The sequence below is a fragment of the Saccopteryx leptura genome, chromosome 3 (genome assembly GCF_036850995.1).
Source record: "Saccopteryx leptura isolate mSacLep1 chromosome 3, mSacLep1_pri_phased_curated, whole genome shotgun sequence".
NCBI lineage: Eukaryota > Metazoa > Chordata > Mammalia > Chiroptera > Emballonuridae > Saccopteryx > Saccopteryx leptura.
The window spans coordinates 124,978,671-125,002,781 of record NC_089505.1 but is presented as its reverse complement, the minus strand read 5'-3'; the positions used below and the strand labels follow the sequence as shown (position 1 = coordinate 125,002,781).

At 40.2% G+C, this 24,111-nt stretch overlaps 1 protein-coding gene and 2 pseudogenes across 1 annotated transcript in view; 1 reads left to right on the top strand and 2 right to left on the bottom strand.

The window, feature by feature from the left end:
* FAF1 (Fas associated factor 1) overlaps positions 1-24,111 on the top strand; it is a 495,805-nt gene that overhangs the window by 24,557 nt on the left and 447,137 nt on the right. The window lies entirely within an intron of this gene.
* Positions 11,739-24,111, bottom strand: part of LOC136397279 (proline-rich protein 3-like) — a 30,321-nt pseudogene continuing 17,948 nt past the window's right edge.
* LOC136401645 (small nucleolar RNA SNORA48) lies at positions 16,602-16,745 on the bottom strand (annotated as a pseudogene).

Genomic DNA, 24,111 nt, shown 5'->3' with positions numbered 1-24,111 from the left:
TCCCAATCTTAGGGAGAAAGTATTCAGTCTTTCACTATTGAGTATGATGTTATTATAGATTTTTCATAGATTTCTTTCATCAAGTTGAGGAAATTTTCTTTATTTCTGGTTTGCTAAAGTTTTTTATCATGCATGAATGGGTGTTAAATTTTGTCTGTTAGCTTTTTTTTTTAGTGAGATAATTATATTGATGCCATTGTTTTGTTAATAGGGTGAATTAAACTGATTTCTTCATATTAAACTTAGTCTTTGCTTTGTTGGAAGAAACCCCACTTGGTCATCATGTGTTATCCTTTTTATATATTCTTGGATTTGATATTGTTAAGGATTTTTGCATCCATGTTTATGAGGAAATCAATCCAGAACTGGAAAATTGAGGACCTAGTTCCTACTCCATGTCAGTGAGGAGATCCAGCAGATCAGTGACAATGTGTATGAGCTACAGTAGCTCCTTGGGCCATATCCTAACTTTTTTGGTGCAGTAATGCCTGCTGCTTCTCTTCTGCCTTCTAAATTTTGCACAGATTTTTCTTATGGTCATTCCTGACCTGAAAATACTCAGGGAAGAAATTTTCAGAAATTTAGTTTTAGTTAAGTCTGACACCAGCAGATATCATCTTGGCCATACCTTGTACTATACCTCTCAGTTTTCCTCTTGTTGGTATAGGGAATAGAGTAAACAAGCTTACTTAACTCAGTCTGTCTTGTAATATATTATACCAGTTAATGCATAATGTAGGATTTTATGAGTATGCTTCCATTTATCCCTTCCCATCCTTTGTTTTGTTCTTTTCATTTAGTTTACTTCTACATGTGTTCTAAACCTCATAATTAATCACTATTATTTTTGTTTTAAAGAGTTTTACTCTTTTAAAAAATTAAAGAAGCAAGAAAAAATAAAAAGGCTTGTATTTACCATTTTTGGCATTCTGTAGATTCCTGGTCAGCAAACTGCGGCTTGTGAGCCATGTGCGGCTCTTTGGCCCCTTGAGTGGGGCTCTTCCACAAAATACCATGTGTAGCCGCTACCTTGATAAGGAATGTACCTACTTATATAGTTTAAAAATTTGGCTCTGAAAAGAAATTTCAATCGTCGTACTGTTGATATTTGGCTTTGTTGACTAATGAGTTTGCCGACCACTGGTGTAGATTATCATTTCCTTTCAGCCTGAAAAACTTTTTATTATCTCTTATGTGCCAGAAAGATCTGTTGGTGAGAAATTTTCTCAGCTTTTGTTTATTTGAAATTGCCTTTTCATTATTTATGGGTTTTTTTTTCCTGGTGAGAGAAGGGGAGATAGGCAGATTCCTGCATGAGATCTGGCCGGGATCTACCCGGCAACCCCAGCTGGGGCCAATGATCCAATACTGAGCTATTTTTAGCACGTGAGGCTGATGTGCTCCAGCAGAGCTATCCTCAGTGCCTGGGGCCATGCTCAAATCAATTGAGCCACTGGCTGTGGGAGGGGAAGAGAGAGAGAAAGGGGAGAGGGAGGTGGGAAGAAGTAGATTGCTACTTCTGTGTGCTCTGACCTGGAATCGAACCTGGGACGTCCATACACTGGGTCAATGCTTTTTCCATTGAGCTACCAGCCGTGGTCTTTTTTTTTTTTAATTAAGAAGTTTGATGCAGCCTGACCAGGTGGCGCAGTGAATAGAGCATTGGACTGGGATGAGGAGGACCCAGGTTTGAGACCCCGAGGTTGCTAGCTTGAGCGTGGGCTCATCCGGTTTGAGTAAAAGCTCACCAGCTTGGACCCAAGGTCGCTGGCTCAAGCAAGGGGTTACTTGGCCTGCTGTAGCCCCACAGTCAAGGCACATATGAGAAAGCAGTCAATGAACAACTAAGCTGTCGCACAGAAAAACTAATGATTGATGCTTCTTATCTCTCTCCGTTCCTGTCTGTCTGTCCCTATCTATCCCTCTCTTCTGACTCTCTCTCTGTCTCTGTAAAAATTAAAAAAAAAAAAAAAAAAAGAAGTTTGATGCATTGGTAAACTTAACTGTGTTGGGTATTTAAAAACATTTTGGCTAAGTATTGATATATTAAAATCATTTGGGATGTCAAGTCTCTGCTACTTCACATTTTTATTACTTTCCATTTTTCTTTTGATAAGTAAAAGTCAATTTATTTCGCTGTTTAGAACTACAAAAATTTTATATGAAATTCACATTTAGTGAAATGCACTTTAAGTGAACAAGTTGATGATTTTTAATAACTGTGTATACCCCCTTAATCATCATTGTAATAAAGATATAGCATATTTCCTTTTTTTATATATATATTTTTCTGAAGTGAGAAGTGAGGAGGCAGAGAGACTCCCGCATGCCACCGACCAGGATTCACCTGGCAAGCCCAGTAGGGTGTGATACTCTGCCCATCTGGGGCATTGCTCCATTGCAACTGGAGCCATTCTAGTGCCTGAGACGGAGGCCATGGAGCCATCCTCAGTGCCCAAGCGAACTTTGCTCCAGTGGAGCCTTGGGTGCAGGAGGGAAGAGAGAGAGAGAGAGAAAGGAGAGGGGGAAGGGTGGAGAAGCAAATGGGCGCTTCTCCTGTGTGCCCTGGCTGGGAATCGAACCCGGGACTTCCACACGCCGGGCCGATGCTCTACCACTGAGCCAACTGGCCAGGGCCTAGAATATTTCCAGTTTTTTAGAAAGATTTTCTCATGTTGTATTCCATTCAATCCCCACGCCTTGTAGGAAACCACTATTCTGATTTCTGTCATGGTAAATTAGTTTTGCCTTTTATTGGACTTCATATAAATGAAATCATACAGCTTGCAGTCATTTGCATCTTGCATAATGTTTTTGTGCCTTATCCATATATGAGTGTATATGTAGCCTTTTAAATTGCTGAGTAGTAGTTCATTATCCCAAGAAGGATATAGAACATTTTCATTGCTCCAGAAATGTTCCCTGAAGGTCTTTTCCAGTTAGTCCTCATGCCTTATAGGAAACCTGATTTCTATCACTGTGGATTAGTTTTGCCTGTTATTTGGCTTCATATAAATGATATAATAAAGCATGCAATGGTTTAAGTCAGATTTCTTTCAACCTGATGCTTTTGAGGGTCATCAGATATGTGTACTATGAATATTTCTCCCAGTCTGTGTCTTATATTTTTGTTTTACCTTAGGGTCTGGTGTGTTTGTTATCTGAGGTCTTGACCCTTATCTGGACCTGAAATATAATTTTTGTCTTGTAAGACTGCCAAAAACTATGCTCTTTTCTTTATATGGTTTTTACTAAGATTTCTAACTTTCTAACCTGTAGATGCCTAAAACTTATTAAATGTTAGTTGGCAGAAAATTGGCATTATGTTTGAGGCTCCCAAAATTTCATGAATAATATGAGGAAAATATATAATAGTGTAAGACAGAAGAGAATTATATGCAAAATGGTATTTCAGACAGAATTATAAGAGAACAGAAAGGGAAGAACTGCATTTTTTAAGGCCTTTATACATGAAGGACTTTTAAACCTTAAAGGTGGAATATTTAAGTTGTTTTTTGGCATTTTCTCTTACATCTCAAATGGAATCTGATGAAATGCTAACTAAAATCTCTCAGATTTTTTGTTCTGATTTTCTAATTACAAGTAGTTTTGGAAAAACAGTTTGCCAATGGGATAAGAATTGATGGTAGATAATTAGAGTAGCATTGATTTACTCTGTTTATTGTATGCTTATTTAGGAGGAAATATGCTTATATTAAAAAATGCTTTGTTTGGCCTATAATTATTTTTTAGAGTGAGAGAGAGACAGAGAGATAGAGAAATAGATAGATAGGAGCAGAGAGAGATGAGAAGTATCAGCTCATAGTTGTGGCACTCTTAGTTGTTCATTGATTGCTTCTCATATGTACCTTGACTGGGCGGCTCTAATTGAGCCAGTGACCCCTTGCTCAAGCCAGCAACCTTTGGCTCAAACCTTGGGGTCATGTCTGTGATTCCACTCTCAAGCTCGTGACCCCATGTTCAAGCTGGTGTGCCCGTACTCAAGCCGATGACCTCATAGTTTCGAACCTGAGTCCTCAGCGTTCCAGGTTGATACTCTGTCCCAAGAGTCGGGAACCTTTTAGGCTGAGAGAGCCATGAATGCCACATATCATATTTTAAAATGTAATTCCGTGAGAGCCATATAATGACCCGGGTACATTACGCATTATCCAATAAAAATTTGGTGTTGTCCCAGAGGACAGCTGTGATTGGCTCCAGCCACCTGCAACCATGAACATGAGTGGTAGGAAATAAATGGATTGTTATACATGAGAATGTTTTATATTTTTAACATTATTTTTTTTTTAATTTTTCTTTTTTTTTTTTTGTATTTTTCTGAAGCTGGAAACGGGGAGGCAGTCAGACAGACTGCCGGGATCCACCCGGCACGCCCACCAAGGGGCGATGCTCTGCCCATCCGGGGCGTCTCTCTGTCGTGACCAGAGCCACTCTAGCGGCTGGGGCAGAGGCCAAGGAGCCATCCCCAGTGCCTGGGCCATCTTTTGCTCCAGTGGAGCCTTGGCTGCGGGAGGGGAAGAGAGAGACAGAGAGGAAGGAGAGGGGGAGGGGTGGAGAAGCAGATGGGTGCCTCTCCTGTGTGCCCTGGCCGGGAATTGAACCCGGGACTTCTGCACGCCAGGCCGACGCTCTACCACTGAGCCAACCGGCCAGGGCCAGCGTTATTTTTTTAATTAAAGGTTTGTCTGTGAGCCAGATGCAGCCATCAAACAGCTAGCGAGCCATAGGTTCCCGAGCCTTGCTCTTTCCATTGTGTCACCACCTGGTCAGGCTATTTTGAAACTTACTTATATGCCTACGCGCAGGGGTCTCAAACTCGCGGCCCGCGAGCAATTACCTTTTTGGTGTGTTTGAAAGTGAATGGAGAGAAGATCTAACTTTAAAGTTCTTCTAAGACTGAATCATAGTTAATGCCAAGTTCTGATATTTCTGAGAAATGTGGTTTAAATTATTAGAGAGTGTGGCTTACTTATCAGGAATCCATAGTTTGGTCTTTTGCCTTGGAGACTTAAATATTTGATTTTTATCTATTATTCATCATTGTTAATGTTCTGGGAATTGAATCAGAATAACAGATTCACAAGAGACTGGTTTGTTAACTAGAATATCAATTTACAATAGAATAGATATTTTTTACATTGACCACAATACTTGTAATTATTATTCAGAACATCCTCTTCCTGGTTTAGGATACCTGAGATATCAGTTTAGTCATCAGCACATGGGTTGATAAGCATGAAAACAGAACAAAGTAACTGGATTGGTTTGTGGGATGGTTTATCCAGGCTGTGGTAAGGAATTATTCCTGCTCTATTTCTTTTGTTTGGATACCCTCAGTTTCATTAATACCATTTTTTAGTATCTTTAGATACATCTTTATAGTAAGTTTTTTTCTTTAATGTTTACTGTATTAATTTGAGAGAGAGAGGAAAGGAGAGAGGGAGAGAGAGACAGGAACATCGATTTGCTCCTGTATGTGTCCTGACTGGGGATCAAACCGGCAACCTCCACGCTCTGGGGGGATGTTTAACCGACTGAGCTGCCTGGCCAGGGCTGTGGTAACTTTTTTGATCATTAATGAACAACTTCTTTCTGATTATTTTTCCTATATTAAAAGTACCCTTCTGCTCAAAACTTAAGGCACATATTAATATTATTAGTTTGATATTTTATCTCCTGTTGCTTACAGTTTGCTCCTAATGAAATTGAGGAACAACCCAAGTCTTTCTAAGACTGTGCTACAGATGTTCTTCTTTTTTTGATGTTTATACCTTGATGAAATTTGGAGGGTTGTAGTGGAAAGATTGTGCACTCTGGTGTTTTGGCTCAAGATTCAAATTCTGTTAGAGCCGCCAAGTATCTGAGCAACTTGGACATGTTGCTTGATCTCTAAGCTTGTTTCTTTATCAGGGATACTTTATCTTGTAAGGATGATAAGAGGATTATGAATTAATGTCTAAAGCTTATAAACTGTATGTAAGAACTGTATTTGTATCTAATTCATCCAGCCATTCATCCTTTCAACATGTATTCATTGAATGGTCGACTATGTGTCAGGCAATCTGCTGTGCACCGGGATTATAACATAGACCATGGTTGTCAGTGATTTTTGAGTTTATGGCATTTACAGAATAGTGGGGGAATAGAGGCACATATCAGCCAGTTATAATACTATAAGTGCTATTATAGTTGATAGAAGCATATTTTTAAGTATTTTTAGAGGTGCTTTAAAAATTCATTGTCAAAATATTTAAAGCTTTTTAAAGCTTTAGTCCCCCAGCTTACTAATTGTACTTGATTAATTTCTGTGAATTGACTGAGTAACCTAAATGCAGGAAATATTTCTGTGAAAGATAGCTCATCAGAATTTAATTCTGGTATGGCTTCAACATTTTAAGTTATTTTATTTTAAAGAAAAACTTAATGTTTTAAAAACTTTTAAAGAAAAGTTATTTAGAAACAAACTGGTTTAGTGACTGATAATATTTCCTGTCAAAATTTGACAAAATGTGTGGCACTTGCAGTATAGTACTGTTTGACATTTACACAAACTTGTGAGTAGATTGCATCAATGTAGATCATATGTCGGCTTATTTTGGGAATTGGTAGAGACATGATTTATTTTTCTTAATACACATTGCCAATGGAAGTATCTGTATAGGTTGTTAAAACCAGAGTAATGATGTTAGAAAAAATGATAACAGCACAGTCATGCTTGGTAAAATTTAAAGTAGTATAATTCAGTAGTCCTTTTTACCACCAGTTAGTTATACTAGAGATAGTTATAAGTGATGAGCTACAAAAATGAACATGATGCCCTGTCCTGTTGGCTCAGTGGTAGAGTGTTGGCCTGGCGTGCAGGAGCCCCGGGTTTGATTCCTGGCCAGGGCACACAGGAGAACCGCCCATCTGCTTCTCCACCCCTCCCCCTCTCCTTCCTCTCTGTCTCTCTCTTCCCCTCCCGCAGCCGAGGCTCCATGGGAGCAAAGATGGCCCGGGCGCTGAGGATGGCTCTGTGGCCTCTGCCTCAGGCACTAGGATGGCTCTAGATGCAACAGAGCGATACCCCAGATGGGCAGAGCATTGCCCCCTGGTGGGCATGCCAGGTGGATCCTGGTCGGGCGCACGCGGGAGTCTGTCTGACTGCCTCCCTGTTTCCAGCTTCGGAAAAATGCAAAACAAAACAAAACAAACAAACAAAAAAATGAACATGACACCATTTATATCTTTGAAGAGATAATAGTAATATAGTAGATTACTAGGATATAGTACACTAATTATTATAATGTATGTATATGTATGTGTGTATATTTTAGGGTTTGTTGAGATACACACACACACAACGTCCTGAGAAAACAGATAAATAATTTTTTCACTGGTTAGAGTTTAGTGATGGTTAGGGAAGGAAAGGTTTTTTAGAATGATGTGTGTTGAGTAGTAGAAAAGTCATTAATGGCACTTTAAATATAGCAAGTTATTTAAACAAAAGATGGGGTTAGTTTGAAAATGTATTGGATACTAACAAATATTATTTAGTTGTACAGTTAGGATAAAAAGGTGATTAAGTTTCTGCATTTCAAGGTACCAGAATTAAATCTAGATGAAAGAGAGATTTGTAAACAAATAATTATAATATAGTCTGATAAATGCTTGGGTTTTATTTGGGAGTAGTAGGGAGAAGGACCTGGATCATCAGAAATTACTGCCAAAGTTTAATTTAGTTACAGTTGATTATAACTCTTTTACCATACATTTTGATTTATAAATTTGTTTCAGACAGAAGAGTAAATCTGGTTATTGTTACTGTATGTTTGAGAATCCTTAAAAATTTTATTTTTGAATACTATAAAAATATTTACATGGTTACAAAGTGAAATCTATAAGTCAAAGTATATTCAAAGCAGTCTAGCTTTTCTCTTTTGCACCTTTCTTTTTTTAATATTAAAAATTATTTCTTTTGCCACTTTAAAAATAATAGAAGTGAATATTTTTATATTCTTACCAATCTTAAAAAATAGCATGGTACACAAATTTTTCTATAACTTTTTTTATTTGCTCAAAGATATATTCTGGAGGTCTCTTAATTGTAATTAAAACAAATTTATTTATTGATTTTAGCAAGAGAGGAAGGGTGGGGGGAGAGAGAGACAGAAACATAGATCTGTTCCTGTATGTGCCCTGACTGGGGATCAAACTAGCAACCTCCGTGCTTCATGATGATGCTGCTCTAACCAACCCTGCTATCTGGCCAGGGCTAGAGGTCTCTCAGTTATAATATATAGAACAATGCACATTTTTTTTTTTTTTTTTTTTTGCGAGAGAGAGAGAGACAAAGGATGGGAGAGAGATGAGAAACTTCAACTCGTATTTGCAGCACTTTAGTTGTTCATTGATTGCTTTCTCATATGTGGCTTGACCAGGGGGCTCCAGCTGAGCCAGTGACCTCTTGCTCAAGCCAGCGACCTTGAGCTCAAGCCAGCGATGTCTACGATCCCATACTCAAGCTAACGACCCTGAACTCAAGCTGCTGAACCCTTGCTCAACCTGGCAACCTTGGGATTTTGAACCTTGGTCCTCAGTGTCTCAGGTCAACACTCTATCCACTGTGCTACCACCTGGTCAGGTTGCTCATTTTTACTTGCTTATTTATTTATTTATTTATTTATATTTTTCTGAAGTGAGAAACGGGGAGGCAGAGAGACAGATTCCTGCATGCGTCTGACCAGGATACACCTGGAATGCCCACTAGGGGGCGATGCTCTGCCCATCTGGGTTGTTGCTCTGTTGCTCCTAGCATCTGAGGCGAGGCCTTGAAGCCATCCTCAGTGCCTGGGTCAACTATTGCTCCATTGGAGCCTTGGCTGCGGGAGGGAAAAAGAGAAAGGAGAGGGGGAAGGGTGGAAAAGCAGATGGGCACTTCTCCTGTGTGCCCTGGCCTGGAATCAAACCCAGGACTTCCACACTCGGGGTGACGATCTGCCACTGATCCAACCTGCCAGGGCTGCTCATTTTTATAATTGCAAAATACTGTTCAAGTATTTTTTAAAATGGAAATCCCAGATATAGTATTTAACTCCAAACTAATGCTATTGCTAAGCAGCAGACCACTCTCTAACTCATTGTCTTCAAACAACAATTCACTCTTATTTAGGCATTTGCCATGAGTTGACTATCTAGGCTAACTGGTGGCTGGCTGTACTTCAAGGTACAAGTCTAGTTGGGCTTGGCTCCAGAGCAGTTTGGGCTTAGATATGTTCCAAGCATATTCGTTCTGAGATCCTCTTAAGGGATTGCAGGTAACCCAGGAAATACCTGGTTTCACATATGTAATAACAGATGTAAGAGGGCAATCAGAAATTCATGATATCTCTGGAGGCCTAGGCACAGAGTAGTCATAAGACACATCTAGTCATATTCCAAGTCTTATAAACAAGTTCCAAAGTTTTCTTAGTGGTCTTCCTTGGTCTACTTATAAAAAATTTTAATCCTTTTCCAATGTTTCATATCTCCCTTCCCTGCTTTAAATCTCAATTTATCACTTTTAAATCCATATGTATATTTACACTATCTTGTTTACTGTCTGTATCTTCCCTTACAATGCATATATAACAAGAGCAGAATTTTCTGTATTTTTATTCATTGTATTCCCAGCACCTAGGACATAGTTGATACTCAGTCATATTTGTTGAACAAATAAGTGAAGGCATGAAGTGAAATAGGATTGGGGAGATATATCACTCATTTTATTTTCCCTCCAGTACCCTTCTTTTTTTTATTGTCAAGGCATACATTTATGAAATATAATGCTCAGTTCTTAAGAGTATAGTTTGAAAGATTCAACAAAAGTATACTCATGAAACCATAACTTTAATTAAAATATAGAACACTCCTGTCTCCCTAAAAAATTTCCTCATGTCCCTTTCCTGTCAGTTTTCCTACCTACAGAAGCAATTCTCTTTTCTGTCACTATAGATTAATTTAATCTCATCTTGAATATCATTTATATGGCATTTATAGCGTATAGTTTTTTGTATTTCCTACTTGCACCCAACGTAATGTTTTTGAGATTTATTCTTGTTGATGCATTTATAAGAAATTAATTCTTTATAAAATAAACTTCATGAAGTATATGAAGGATCTATACACTGAAAAATATGACATTATTCAAAGAAATTGAAGAAGACAAGGGAATGGGAAGACATTTTTTATTCATGTATTGGAAGAATCAGCATTATTAAAATGGCTATATTATCCAAAGCAATATATACAGATTTAATGTAATTTCCATCAAAATTCTAATGACATTTTTAAAGAAATTGAACAAGAAATCATCAGATTTATATGGAACCACAAAGACCCTGTATAGCTAAAGGAATTATGAGAAGAAAAAAGAACAAAACTGGCAATATCACATTGCCTCACTTCAAATTATACTATATAAAGCAACAATTATCAAAACAGCATGATATTGGCAGAAATATTGAACTATTGACAGACCAGTAAAACAGAATTGAGAGTTCAGAAATAAACCCAGATGTATACAGGCAAATATTTTTGTTTCTACTGCATTTATTACTAATACAAAATTTTTTTAAAAAAGAAGAAAAAGCATTTTCAGCTCTTTGGCAGCTCTCATCTCTCCCTCTTGCCCGCACAATTCCTGACCCGTTTCTTCAGGGCCAGTTCAAAACTGAGCCTGTTCACTGCCGTTTCCACAGAAAACAACCAGTGCCAGGGATGTAGGGGAAGAAGGTTGGGAGAGGACAAGAGTACTCTCCAGGTTCCACCCAAAGATAGGCCAGGTAGAGCTTCACAGAATTCACAAGGAAGGGTTGATGGCCTCACAATGACATAGTCTGACTAAAATGGGCTGTAGGGGAGATAGCAGAGGCTTTAGAGGACTTCTCATGGGCCCCTGTCAAACCCAGAAGAACTGATACCAGAAAAATGGGGAGGGCAGGGAGGCAGTCTTGTGGGAAGTGTCAAAATTCTCCCATGTTGAGTAGTGGGGAAATTCTAGAGGGCACCAAGAACCTTACTGGTTTTGGCAGAAATATTCTAGTGTTGGGAAGCCACAAAAATGCCATGAACACTGAGGAAGGCCCCAAGGGGATACACGTTTCACAAAGCACAGTGATCACAGACCATGGCTGTGGGGTGGTAAAATGAGGAAATCCAAAAGCAGGAAGAATGGCCTTTTCAGGAGTGACTCTGTCCTAGTCATCCAAACTTGACCCCAGGTCAAAAAGCTTAGTGAGTTTAACAGAGCATTGCCACCATTGGAGTTAGGGGGTATCACATACAAAGGACTTAAAACAAGCAGGCAGAAAAAAGGAATGTAGGAAACTGCTCCAGGTCCCAGGAATAGAGGGCAGTACTGGGTACTAGGTGGACAGATCGCAACAAGCAGCACAAAATAAGTTTTCTGTTTAGCAGTCAGCTGGTGAGGGGGAAGAGGATCCAGGAGCACTTGAGGGAGCAAAGATGGGGTCCTGAAGGCGAGTCTCTGGAGGCTGATCAGAAGAAAGAATGCATACCTTGCACCAGTGATGAAACACAACTCTGGACCCTAAATGGAGGTGGTGGATGGAGTGGGCATCACTAACTGAGGGTGGTAGGGGGGCATAGCCTCACAGTAGCCATCATGGGACCATGGGGAAATATATGGCTGCTAGGTCACAGAGGGTTCCTTCCAGCCTAGAAGGAAAGGTACAGTCTCACAGAGGAGGTTCTTTAATGCCTGGGTGGTAGAAGGCACAAAGGTCCTCATATTGACAGTGGCCCTATTTGGCAAAGTGTTGGCAGATAGGGTGTTCAGATTTGTCATCCATAACCTGGGGTTCATCCTTGGGTGGGCAGCTATTCTTTTTTTGTTGTTGTTGTTTTTTTGTTTAATAAATAAATTTTTATTAATTTTAATGGGGTGACATCAATAAATCAGGGTACATATATTCAAAGAAAACACGTCCAGGTTATCTTGTCATTCAATTCTGTTGCATACCCATCACCCAAAGTCAGATTGTCCTCCGTCACCTTCTATCTAGTTTTCTTTGTGCCCCTCCCCCTCCCCTCCTCCATCTCTCCTCCCCTCCCCCCGTAACCACCACACTATTGTCCATGTCTCTTAGTCTCGTTTTTATGTCCCACCAATGTGTGAAATCCTGCAGTTCTTGTTTTTTCCTGATTTACTTATTTCACTCCGTTTAATGTTATCAAGATCCCACCATTTTGTTGTAAGTGATCCAATGTCATCATTTCTTTTGGCTGAATAGTATACCATGGTATATATGTGCCACATCTTCTTTATCCAGTCTTCTATTTTTTTTTTTTTACAGTGATTAAAGCCTTTAAGCAAACTCTTGGCCAATACAGCAAGAATCCATAAAAGAGTAGTGTCCTTAACATGTTCACCAAGTCCAAGTTGGCCCCAACACCATGCCAAATCCCTGAAAAATGCAACCCAACCCCAGTTCAGTCCGTTAGGAGCTGTCGCAAGGAGCAGGAGTCCAGGAAAAGTCCACATCCAGGAAAAGTCCGCATGGCACTGGAATTGTCACAATTCTATACTTTGCAGCTCACGTCCAGGTCCCAATGATCGCTGCTTCTAGCTGGTAATGATTCAGGTAGACTGGAAAAGCCATCTGCAGCATGTGTGGAGATGTAGCTTCTGTTCTCCTCTGCCTGGAGAGATGAGACCAGGTTGCTTTTCCCTGTAGCTCTGTGACTGTGGCTTGGTAAAGAGAACCTTGGGATACACTAAGCTGGGTGGCAAAGGTAGATTCATAATAGAAGTTGGCAAAAGGGAGAAAGAGCTCTAAATTAGGAGTAGGTTCCAGCCTGAAATATGAGTAGGGCATTGAGATAGGAGGAATAAAGGAAACACTATATATTAAACAAAGCAGCAGAAAATAGGACTATCAACACCCACAACAGAGATCTTCGAGGGAAGAATAAAAAACCTGACTATTCAGGGAAGACATAGTTAAGTGGCCCTTGTGCAAATGAGATCAGTTTACCTGCTTCTTGGAAGAAATACCCTAGGCTCGTCCACAGTGTCGTAGATGGGGCCAACGGCCCTGGGCCCCTTCAGCCTTCAGTGGCAAACCCCAGCATTCTGGGCAAGGTTAGGTCATAGGTGGCTGGAGCAGGGCTGGAAGAGACTGAACCCTCTCTTAGAGGAGAGAGGGGGAAGCCCACCTTCCAGTGTCCCTGTTTCCTCACAGCAGAGGCATGTAAGTCTAGCAGGCTTTAGCTCAATGACCTTCCTTTCTACTATTGAAGCAGGACCCAGATGGTATCCTATGAGACCCCTTTGGGGCGTTGGAGCCTTTAAGGGTGTATCCTAAAAGCTGATAGTTCCCCTGATCTCTATGGGGCTTTTTCTACCTCTTGTTATCTTAAAAGCCATGCTCAGAAGATCTCTCTGAGGGGTTTGAGGATCCCCATCCACCTATATAAATCTTTTCCATATATCTGGTGCTATTTGGAAAAAGACAAAACAGTGGTATTAGCTGGATCAAATAAAGGTAGTAGTTTGCAGGAGAAAAAGATTTGGCGTCTCTTGTTCATCAGCATTCAAAAGAAATTAAAAGTTTTTAAAGTAAAAAGCATGGTATGGTAGACCCGTAGGAGTTCCAGGGTATGACTCCCCCCTTTTAAATTTTTTTAAATTGACCTTAAAATATTTGCTGGGTACACTTTAATAATACCTTGACTTTAAAGATTGTAAGAAATACCCATGATTCAAAAGGTTTGACAAAATACAGTAAATGCTTTTGCTCCATATGCAGGAGCATTGTCAGTTTAACCAGTTTAGGAAATTCAATAATAGAACAATGCATACAGACAATGAGCTATAACATGCTTAGCAGCCTCTCCTGTTCTGACAGCGGTTACTATAAATCCAGAATATGTATCCACTGTAACGTGGACATAGAATTGTTTGCCAAATGAAGGTATATGAGTAACATCCATTTGCCAGAGTTGTCCTGGTAGGGATCCTTGAGGGTTACTCCAAATGAAGGGACAGATTGTAGTATAGGACCCCTTGAACAGGATTTCCCAATCTGCTGTGCTGCTTCCCGAGAAAGTTTAAACTGCTTACACAGGGCTGCAGCATTCTGGTGATGAATAGTATGAGACTGAATTGCTCGATCTGTCATAGTTACTCCAAATAATTTTCTTTTGGGTAGCTTGATCAACAAGGGCATTCCCTTGTGCTAAAGCTCCAGGGAGCATGGAGTGAGCTCGAGTATGTCCTATAAAACATGGAGCTCTATGTTGACATACAAGTCTTTGAAGAAGGAGGAAGTGCTGAAATAGTTCATCAGCATTTGTCCCTAAGACAGCAGTCTTTATAGTGGAAACACCATAAGTAAATATTTGCTGTCTGTATATAGATTAAAGGGGGAATATGGCAAATGCTGAAAAGCCATGATAATGGCATGTAATTCTAGTCTTTGAGCTGATTTTAAGTTGACAGTTTCAGTATAAAGTTGTCCATTGATTTGCAAGAGCGATTTGCCATTTAGTGGAAGTTTCCCAGAGCCATTGTTGTTGATCCTTTGAAAAAAGGAACAACAAGGCCCTGGCCGGTTGGCTCAGCGGTAGAGCGTCGGCCTGGCGTGCAGGGGACCCGGGTTCGATTCCCGGCCAGGGCACATAAGGAGAAGCGCCCATTTGCTTCTCCACCCCCACCCCCCTCCTTCCTCTCTGTCTCTCTCTTCCCCTCCCGCAGCCAAGGCTCCATTGGAGCAAAGAAGGCCCGGGTGCTGGGGATGGCTCCTTGGCCTCTGCCCCAGGCGCTAGAGTGGCTCTGGTCGAGGCAGAGCGACCCCCCCCCAGGGGCAGAGCATCGCCCCCTGGTGGGTAGAGCGTTGCCCCTGGTGGGCATGCCGGGTGGATCCCGGTCTGGCGCATGTGGGAGTCTGTCTGACTGTCTCTCCCCGTTTCCAGCTTCAGAAAAATACAAAAAAAAAAAAAAAAAGGAACAACAATAATTTTGAGGCTCAAAACCGATAAGCTGTAAGGGTCGCCTATGCCCCTTGATAATCCAGGAGGCAACAAAATCAAAATATGGAAGTGTATTCCATGGGCTATTAGATGGTTCAGTGTGCCCAAGCTGTAGCTGCTCTTGTACCAATTGAGCAGCTGCCCTAAGTTTCTCCTGAGGGGCCATTGGTCTACCCATACAGGATTATCTGATTTCCAAGTAATTGGATCTGCACAATGCATTATTGAGGTAGCAGGAGCTACCAAGGCCCCTATGCTAAATTTTGATATCCTAATCCACACCTTCTGGTATTGGGTGCCACTTCTATGGGGGTGAGAATTCCTCACTGTTCTTTCCCTATTTCCTTGGTGGGCAAAAATCCCCGATGAAGCATCTGAGTACTGAACCATTAGGACTGACAAGCAACGCTCCCATATTTTTCAAAACATCTCTACCCCACAAATTAACTGGCCATCCATGGGGTCCCATAAGGCTTAAAAAAATCCAGAATGACCTTCTTAATCTTCCCAATGTAGAAAACTAGAACTTTGTTGAGGGGATTTACTCTGCCCTATACCTTGTAATTCTGTGGCTGCTGCATGAGTGGGCCAGGAAGGAGGCCAGTGTAGCTTAGCAATAACAGATACATCAGCTCCAGTATCTAAAAGTCCTTTAAATTTATGCTCATGTATTGTTAGTTCCATTTCAGGACGTTCCTGACCTATTTATTTTAAATCCAATTGGCAAAATCAGAGGAGCCAAATCACCGATTTGCTTGGGCCCCTTTTGCAGGATGTGGCCTGAGAAGCAGAATTAGCATCCTTATACTATTCTTCTAACTGCCTGAATTAGCCATGAGACAAATTTTTTTTTTATTAATTTTAATGAGGTGACATTGATAAAATTGTCTTCTGTCACTTTCTAATTGGTTTTCTTTGTGCCCCTCCCTTCCCCAAACCTACTCCCTTTCCTCCCCCTCACCCTGTATGTAACCCCAACACTGTTGTCCATGTCTCTGAGTCTCATTTTTATGTCCCACCTATGTATGGAATCGTACAGTTCATAGTTTTTCTGATTTACTTATTTCGCTCCGTATAATGTTATCAAGGTCCATTCATGTTGTTGTAAAAGATCCGATGTCATCATTTATGGCTGAGTAGTATTCCATAGTATATATATATACAACAAAGCTTTTTAATCCACTCGTCCTCTGACAGACACTTGGGCTGTTTCCAGATCTTTGCTACTGTGAACAATGCTGTATAAACATGGGGGTGCATTTCTTCTTTTCAAACAGTGCTATGGTGTTCTTGGAGTATATTCCTACAGTGGTATAGCTGGGTCAAAAGGCAGTTCGAATTTTAATTTCTTGAGGAATCTCCATACTGTTTTCCACAGTGGCTGCACCAGTCTGCATTCCCACCAGCAGTGCAGGAGGGTTCCCTTTACTCTACATCCTCCCCAGCACTTACTCTGTGTTGTTTTATTGATGAACGCCATTCTGACTGGTGTGAGGTGATATCTCATTGTGGTTTTAATTTGCATTTCTCTAATGATTAGTGATGTTGAGCATATTTTTTTCTTTTTTTTATGTGCCCTAGGCATGAAACAGCTCTGGCCACCAATACAGGCATCAAGCTAGGATGAACTAGGGCTGAACACCTGCTTTGCCCTACACTGATATAAGAACAGCTCCACCAATCAGGTGCCTCCTTGCCCATTGCCAGGGGCTTCGTTGAGCATTTTTTCATATGCCTATTGGCCATCTGTATGTCCTCTTTGGAGAAGTGTCTATTCATTTCTTTTGCCCATTTCTGGATTGGATTGTTTGTCTTCCTGGTATTAAGTTTTACAAGTTCTTTATAAATTTTGGTTATTAACCCCTTATCAGACACATTGTCAAATATATTCTCCCATTGTGTAGTTTATCTTTTTATTCTGTTCTTATTGTCTTTAGTTGTGCAGAAGCTTTTTAGTTTGATAAAGTCCCATTTGTTTATCCTGTCTTTTATTTCACTTGCCTCTGGAGACAAATCGGCAAATAAATTGCTGCAAGAGATGTCAGAGAGCTTACTGCCTATGTTTTCTTCTAAGATGCTTATGATTTTACGGCTTACATTTAAGTCTTTTATCCATTTTGAGTTTATTTTTGTGAATGGTGTAAGTTGGTGGTCTAGTTTCATTTTTTTGCAGGTAGGTGTCCAATTTTCCCAACAGCATTTGTTGAAGAGGCTGTCTTTACTCCAATGTATGCTCTTACCTCCTTTGTCAAATATCAGTTGTCCGTAAAAGTGTGGGTTTATTTCTGGGTTCTCAATTCTGTTTCATTGATCTATATGCCTGTTCTTATGCCAGTACCAGGCTGTTTTGAGTACAATGGCCTTATAATATAACTTGATATCTGGAAGTGTGATACCTCCCACTTTATTCTTCCTTTTCAAGATTGCTGAGGCTATTCGTGTTCTCTTTTGATTCTATATAAGTTTTTGGAATATGTGTTCTATATCTTTGAAGTAAGTCATTGGCATTTTAATTGGTAATGCATTGAATTTATAAATTGCTTTGGGTAATATACACATTTTAATGATGCTTATTCTTCCTAACCATGAGAACGGTATATGCCTCCACTTGTTTGTATCTTCCCTGATTTCTTTTATCAATGTTTTATAATTTTCGGAGTATAAGTCTTTAATCTCCCTGTTTCAATTTATTCCTAGGTACTTTATTTTTTTTGTTGCAATGGTAAAGGGGTTTGATTCCTTAATTTCTCTTTCTGACAGTTCATTGTTAGTGTATAAAAATGTCTCTGATTTCTGAGTATTGATTTTATATCCTGCCACCTTGCTGAATTCATTTATCAGGTCTAGTAGTTTTTTGACTGCGACTTTAGGGTTTCCTATATACAATATCATATCTCTGCAAATAATGAAGAAAATACTTCTTCTTTTCCAATTTGGATGCCTTTTATTTCTTTTTCTTGTGTGATTGCTGTGGCTAGGACTTCCAGAACTATGTTGAATAAGAGTGGTGAAAGGGGGCACCCCTGCCTTGTTCCTGATCTTAAGGGGATTGCTTTTAATTTTTGCCCATTGAGTATGATATTGGCTGTGGGTTTGTCATAGATGGCCTTTATCATGTTGAGGTATGTTCCCTGTATTCCCACTTTGCTGAGAGTTTTGATCATTAATGGGTGCTGGATTTTATCAAATGCTTTTTCTGCATCTATTGAAATTATCATGTATTTTTTCTCCTTCCTTTTGTTTATGTGATGAATCATATTGATTGATTTGTGAATACTGTACCAGCGTTGCCTCCCAAGAATAAATCCCACTTGATCATGGCGTATGATTTTTTCCATATATTGCTGGATCCGGTTTGCTAATATTTTGTTGAGGATTTTAGCATCTAAATCCATCAGGGATATTGGCCTATAATTTTCTTTTTTTGTGTTGTCTTTACCTGGTTTTGGAATCAGAATTATGCTTGCCTCATAAAAGGAGCTTGGAAGTCTTCCTTCCTCTTGAATTTTTTGAAATAGCTTGAGAGGGATAGGAGTTAGTTCTTCTTTGAATATTTGGTAGAATTCACTTGTGAAGCCATCAGGCCCAAGACTTTCCTTTTTTGGGAGTTTTTTGATAACTGTTCAATCTCATTTGTTGTAATTGGTCTGTTTAGGTTTTCTGATTTTTCCTGATTAATTTTTGTTAGATTATATGTTTCAAGGAATTTGTTCATTTCCTCTAGGTTGTCTAGTTTTTTGATGTACTACATAGTATTTTCTTACAATATTTTGTATTTCTGTTGTGTCAGTTCTTATTTCTCCACACTCGTTTCTAATTTTATTTGAGTCCTCTTTCCTTTTTTCTTGGTGAGTTTGGTTAAAGGTTCATCGATCTTATTTACCTTTTCAGAGAACCAGCTCCTGGTTTCCTTGATCCTCTGTATTGTTTCTTTACCCTCTATGTCATTTATTTCTGTTCTTATCTTTATTATTTCCTTCCTTCTACTAGCTCTGGGCTTTACTTGCTGGTTTTTTTTCTAGTTCTTTTAGATGTAGGGTCAAGTTGTTTATTTGAGCTTTTTCTAGTTTCTTGAGGTATGCCTGTAATGCTATGAACTTCCCTCTTAGGACTGCTTTTGCTGTGTCCGATAAATTTTGATTTGATGTATGCTCATTATCGTTTGTTTCTAGGAATTTTTAAATTTCTTCTTTGATCTCATTGTTTACCATTTGTTATTTAATAACATGCTATTTAGTTTCCAAGTGTTTGAGTATTTTTCAGTTTTTCTTTTGTGGTTGATTTCTAGTTTAATGCCATTGTGATCAGAGAAAGTGCTTGATATGATTTTAATCTTCTTAAATTTGTTGAGACTGCTTTTGTGCCCTAACATGTGGTCTATTCTAGAGAATGTACCCTGAGTGCTTGAAAAGAATGTATATTTTGCTGTTTTAGGGTGAAAGGTCCTGAAGATATCTATTGAGTTGATCTAATATGTCCTTTAAGTGTGCTGTTTCTTTGTTAATTTTCTTTCTTGAGGATCTATCTAATGATGTTAATGGGGTATTGAAATCCCCTACTATTATAGTATTGCTGTTTATCTCACCCTTTAAATCCATCAAAGTCTGCTTTATATATTTAGGTGCTCCTATATTAGGTGCGTAGATATTTATAACAGTTATATCTTCCTTTTGGATTGCTCCCTTTATCATTATGTAGTGACCTTCTTTATCTCTTACTATAGTCTTTGTTCTAAAGTCCATTTTGTCTGATATAAGTATTGCTACCCCAGCTTTTTTTTTCATTTCCATTTGCGTGAAATATTTTTTTTTATCCTTTTACCTTCAGTCTTTGTGCATCTTTTGATTTAAGGTGTTTCTCTTGTAGACAGCATATGTATGGGTCCTGTTTTCTTAGCCACGTAGCTACCCTATGTCTTTTGATAGGATAATTTAATCCATTTACATTTAAGGTTATTATTGATATGTAATTGTTTATTGCCATTTTATTCTTAAACTGTATTCCTCTTTTGCTATATTCTTTTTCTCCTTTGATCTGTTTACAACAGGTCCCTTAGCATTTCTTGCAGCATTGGTTGGTTGTAGTGAATTACTTGAGGTTTTTTTTTGTCTGTAAAGCTTTTTATTTCTCCATCAATTTTAAATGATAACCTTGCTCGATAAAGTAGTCTTGATTGTAGGCTCTTGTTCTGCATTACTTTGAATATTTCTTGCCATTCCTTTCTGGCCTCAAGTGTTTCTGTTGAGAAGAGTTAGAAGTCATCCTTCTGGGGGCTCCTTTGTAGGTGATAGTCTTTTTTTGTCTAGCAGCTTTTAATATTTTCTCTTTATCACTTAGCTTTGGTATTTTAATTATGATGTGTCTAGGTGTTGATTTATTTGGGTTTCTCCTTAATGGAGTTCTCTGTGTTTCCTGAACATGTGAGATGTTTTCCTGCCTTAATTGAGGGAAGTTTTCAGCTATGATATGCTTGAACAAAGTCTCTATCCCTTGTTATTTCTCTTTTTCTTCAGGAACCCCTATGATGAGGATGTTATTTCTCTTCATGTTGTCACAGAGCTCTCTTAGAGTTTCCTCAGACTTTTTGAGTCCCTTTTCTGTTTTCTGCTCTTCTTCCGTGCCTTTATTTATCGTGTCCTCTAAGTCGCTGATTCGATTCTCCGCTTCATCCATCCTGCTTTTAATTCCTTCCATTGTGTTCTTTATTTCAGATATTGTATTTGTCATTTCTGACTGATCCTTTTTTATTATTTCAATGTCCTTTTTTATATTAGCTATCTATTTAGGTGTTCGTAATGACCATCTATTATTTTTCTAATATCTTTGAGCATCCTAACAATTGTTATTTTAAACTCTGCATCTGGTAATTTGGTTATATCTGATTCATTTAGGTCCTCTTCTGGGCATTTCTCTTGGTTCATTTGTGTTGCATTTCTCTGCCTTCGCATTTTCTCTGTAGAGGATGGTTTTGGCCACTGGAGTCCACTGGGTATAGCCTCTCTTCCCTAGGTATGGTCTGTCTCCGCCACCCTCTCTTTTGTTTCTGCCTAAGGCTTTTGGGTTTGGGCATTGCCGGTGCCTACCCACTGGGACTGTTGCTGTGGTTTCCACCTCTCCTTCACGGGAGTGGCTGTGATTATGTGCTCTGTTGCACAAGCTTTGTTGGCCTTGGCCTTTGCCCTGCCCCCATGGCGTTACGCTCGGCCCTGAGGGCAGTGGCGAGCTCCTTTGCTCAGTTGCTGGTCTCTGCCTCTTTCCAGGCTTTCGCCCTGCCTTTGCAGGAAGAGCCCGCTCGCGGAACGGCTGCTAGCCTTGGCTCTACCAGCCCGGCAGGACTGTGTGCCCCCGCTCAGCTCAGTAGCGGAACTCTGCCTGTTCTGGGCTTTTGGCTCCACCCCTGTGGGAGGAGCCAGCTCCCAAGTCAGGCCACAAGCCTCCGTTCCATGGGCAGGGCAAGGCAAGGCTGTGCTCCTGCGCCCTTGCTCAATGGCTGGTCTCCATGCTTTCCGGGGTTCCCGCCGTTGACCTGCAGGCTGATTTACAGGCTGCCGGCAGCTGGGCTTGACCACTTTTGCACGCCTACTCCTCCCCAGCTGGGTAAGACTGAGCTCACACGTCAGCCCAGTGGTGGCCAGCAGGCTTCCTCCCCTGCCGACGAACTGCTCCTCTGGGTCCCGCTGCCACCCACCCTCTGGCGAGCCCTCTACCGTGTGGGGTGCGGGCGCTGCAGCTCAGACCCTAACACTCACTACTGTAGACCCGAAAGCTTCCTCCTTCTAAGCAACTCTGCTCTGAGTGCTGTGGGAGACCTTGTTTGGCTGGTGTTCTGCTTCCCTTTGCTTGTATTGCTGTTTTCGGGGGAAATATTCACTTCAGATTTGGGGAGTGACTTGTCCCGGGGGTTAGGATGGCTGTCTCACAAAATGTTTCTCCCTGTGCCTCCTAGATTACACTCTCTTCCTGCTACTCTGGTCCTCTCCTCTCTCCCCGTCCCTTGGAGCCCCGGGTGAGTGGTTGTGAGAGAGGTGTTCTGCATGGTCCCTTTAAGAAGAATCCTGGGTCTGAGAAATCAGACTCTTTCTCACAAACAGTATCCTGACTTGTTTCCAGCTAAATACTGTTCTTATGTCTCTTCTGGCCTCTGGGGCTGCAGGCTGGGGCTTTGTTCCTGGGACTCAGGACCCTCCCCTCTCTGCTAAACTAACTTCCTGGCACGTGAGTCTCTCTCTGCTGCCGTTCGCTCCGGGGAGCTGGGTAGCCGTCTCCACATTTCCGCTTTTCCTACCAGTCTCGGTGTGGCTTCTTCAGTGTTCCTTGGTTGAAGAGTCCTCTTAGTTTAGTCCAAAGTTGGTTTTTCCAGATGACAGTTCTTAAAATTATTTTGTAATCCACTTTGGTTCTGGGAGGTGGATGTTGGTACGTCCGCCTAGTCCAGCGCCATCTTGTCTTCTGGGCAGCTATTCTTAACAAGTGACCAGCTTTTGAGCCTTTGAGCATGGCTTTGTTCTTTGTTAAGCCCTCCCCTGCTGGGACTGCCATGGCCTGGTCTGGGAAAAGGAGGCTAGCATTTGACTTCCCACCAACCTCAACCATATAGGCCAGAGCTGGGGCCCAAGCCTCCTTTAGATTTGGCCTCTGCCCTAGGGAGGAGGTGTGAGACTCGTTGGTGGTGGATTCATCAGTGCCCTTGATCCTAGAGATCCTCTGTGAAGAGATTCTTTTGTGGTATTATTTTGTGTCTGACTTCTTTTGTTCAACATCATATTTGTGAGATTCCTCCAGGTTGCCTGTAGCAAGAGTTGATTCATTTTTATTACAGTGTAGTATCATCCCATTGCATGCACACACAACAACTTATCCATTCTACTAAGGGTAGACATGTGGGTGAATTCCAGTTTGGGGCTGACTTGGGGTTACTGGGCTTTCCATTAGCTATAGGGGGAGGGCTCAGAACTAACAGGCTGGTCCAATAGGACTCCTGTCCTCTTCATCTCTGTTTCTTCCCACTTGGCAGTTGGGGCTGCAGGGCGGTAACTGCTGCTGATTCTGCTTTTGTTTTAGCACAGTGATTGTGGCAATGTCTGCAGTGGGATTTAGAGGACAGTGAGGTAGCTGGGCAAATAATTTTTGAGAAGGGCACTAAAAACATACATATAATAGAGAAAAGAAAGCCTCTTCAGTAAATGGTGTTGGGAAAATTTAAACGCCAAGTGCAAAAGAATGAAACTAGACTGCTACTTGTCTTACTACATAAAAAATTAACTCAAAATGGATCAAAGACCTGAATATAAGACCAGCAACAATAATTACATAGAAGAAAACATAGGTACTAAACTTATGGACCTTGGTCTTAGAAAGGATTTTATGAATTTTACCTCAAAGGCAAAGGATGTAAAGGCAAAAACAAATGAATGGAACTATATTAAACTAAAAAGCTTCTGCACAGCTAAAGAAACTGCCAACAAAAGAAAAAAGCAATCGACCAAATGAGAGAAGATAATGACAACAGCTCTGATAAGGGGTTAATATCCAAATTATATAAAGAACTCTTATAACTCAACAACAACTGAACAATCCAATTAAAAAAGTGGGCAGAGTACCTGACCAAACACTTCTTTCAAGAAGGTATACAAATGTCCAACAGATACATGAAAAGATACTCGACTTCACTAGCCATTAGGGAAAAGCAAATTAAAATACATGTCCGCAGAAGAAAGGAAACAGGAAAAGTTAGAGCAGAACTAAATGAAATAGAGAACAAGAACGCTATAGAAAAAATTAATAGAAAAAAAAGTTGGTTTTTTGAAAAATAAATACAATTGACAACCGCCTGGCTAGGCTCATTATGGAAAAAAGAGAAGTGATTCATAAACAAAATCCAAAATGAAAGAGGAGAAATTTCCACAGACATCATAGATATACAAAGCATCATACTAGAATACAATGAAAGATTATATGCCACAAAATTCAACAACACGGACAAAATGTCTAAGTTCCTAGAACTATACAATCTTTCTAGACTGAGTCATGAATAATAACAATAGACCCATAAGCAGGGAGGAAATAGAAACAACTATC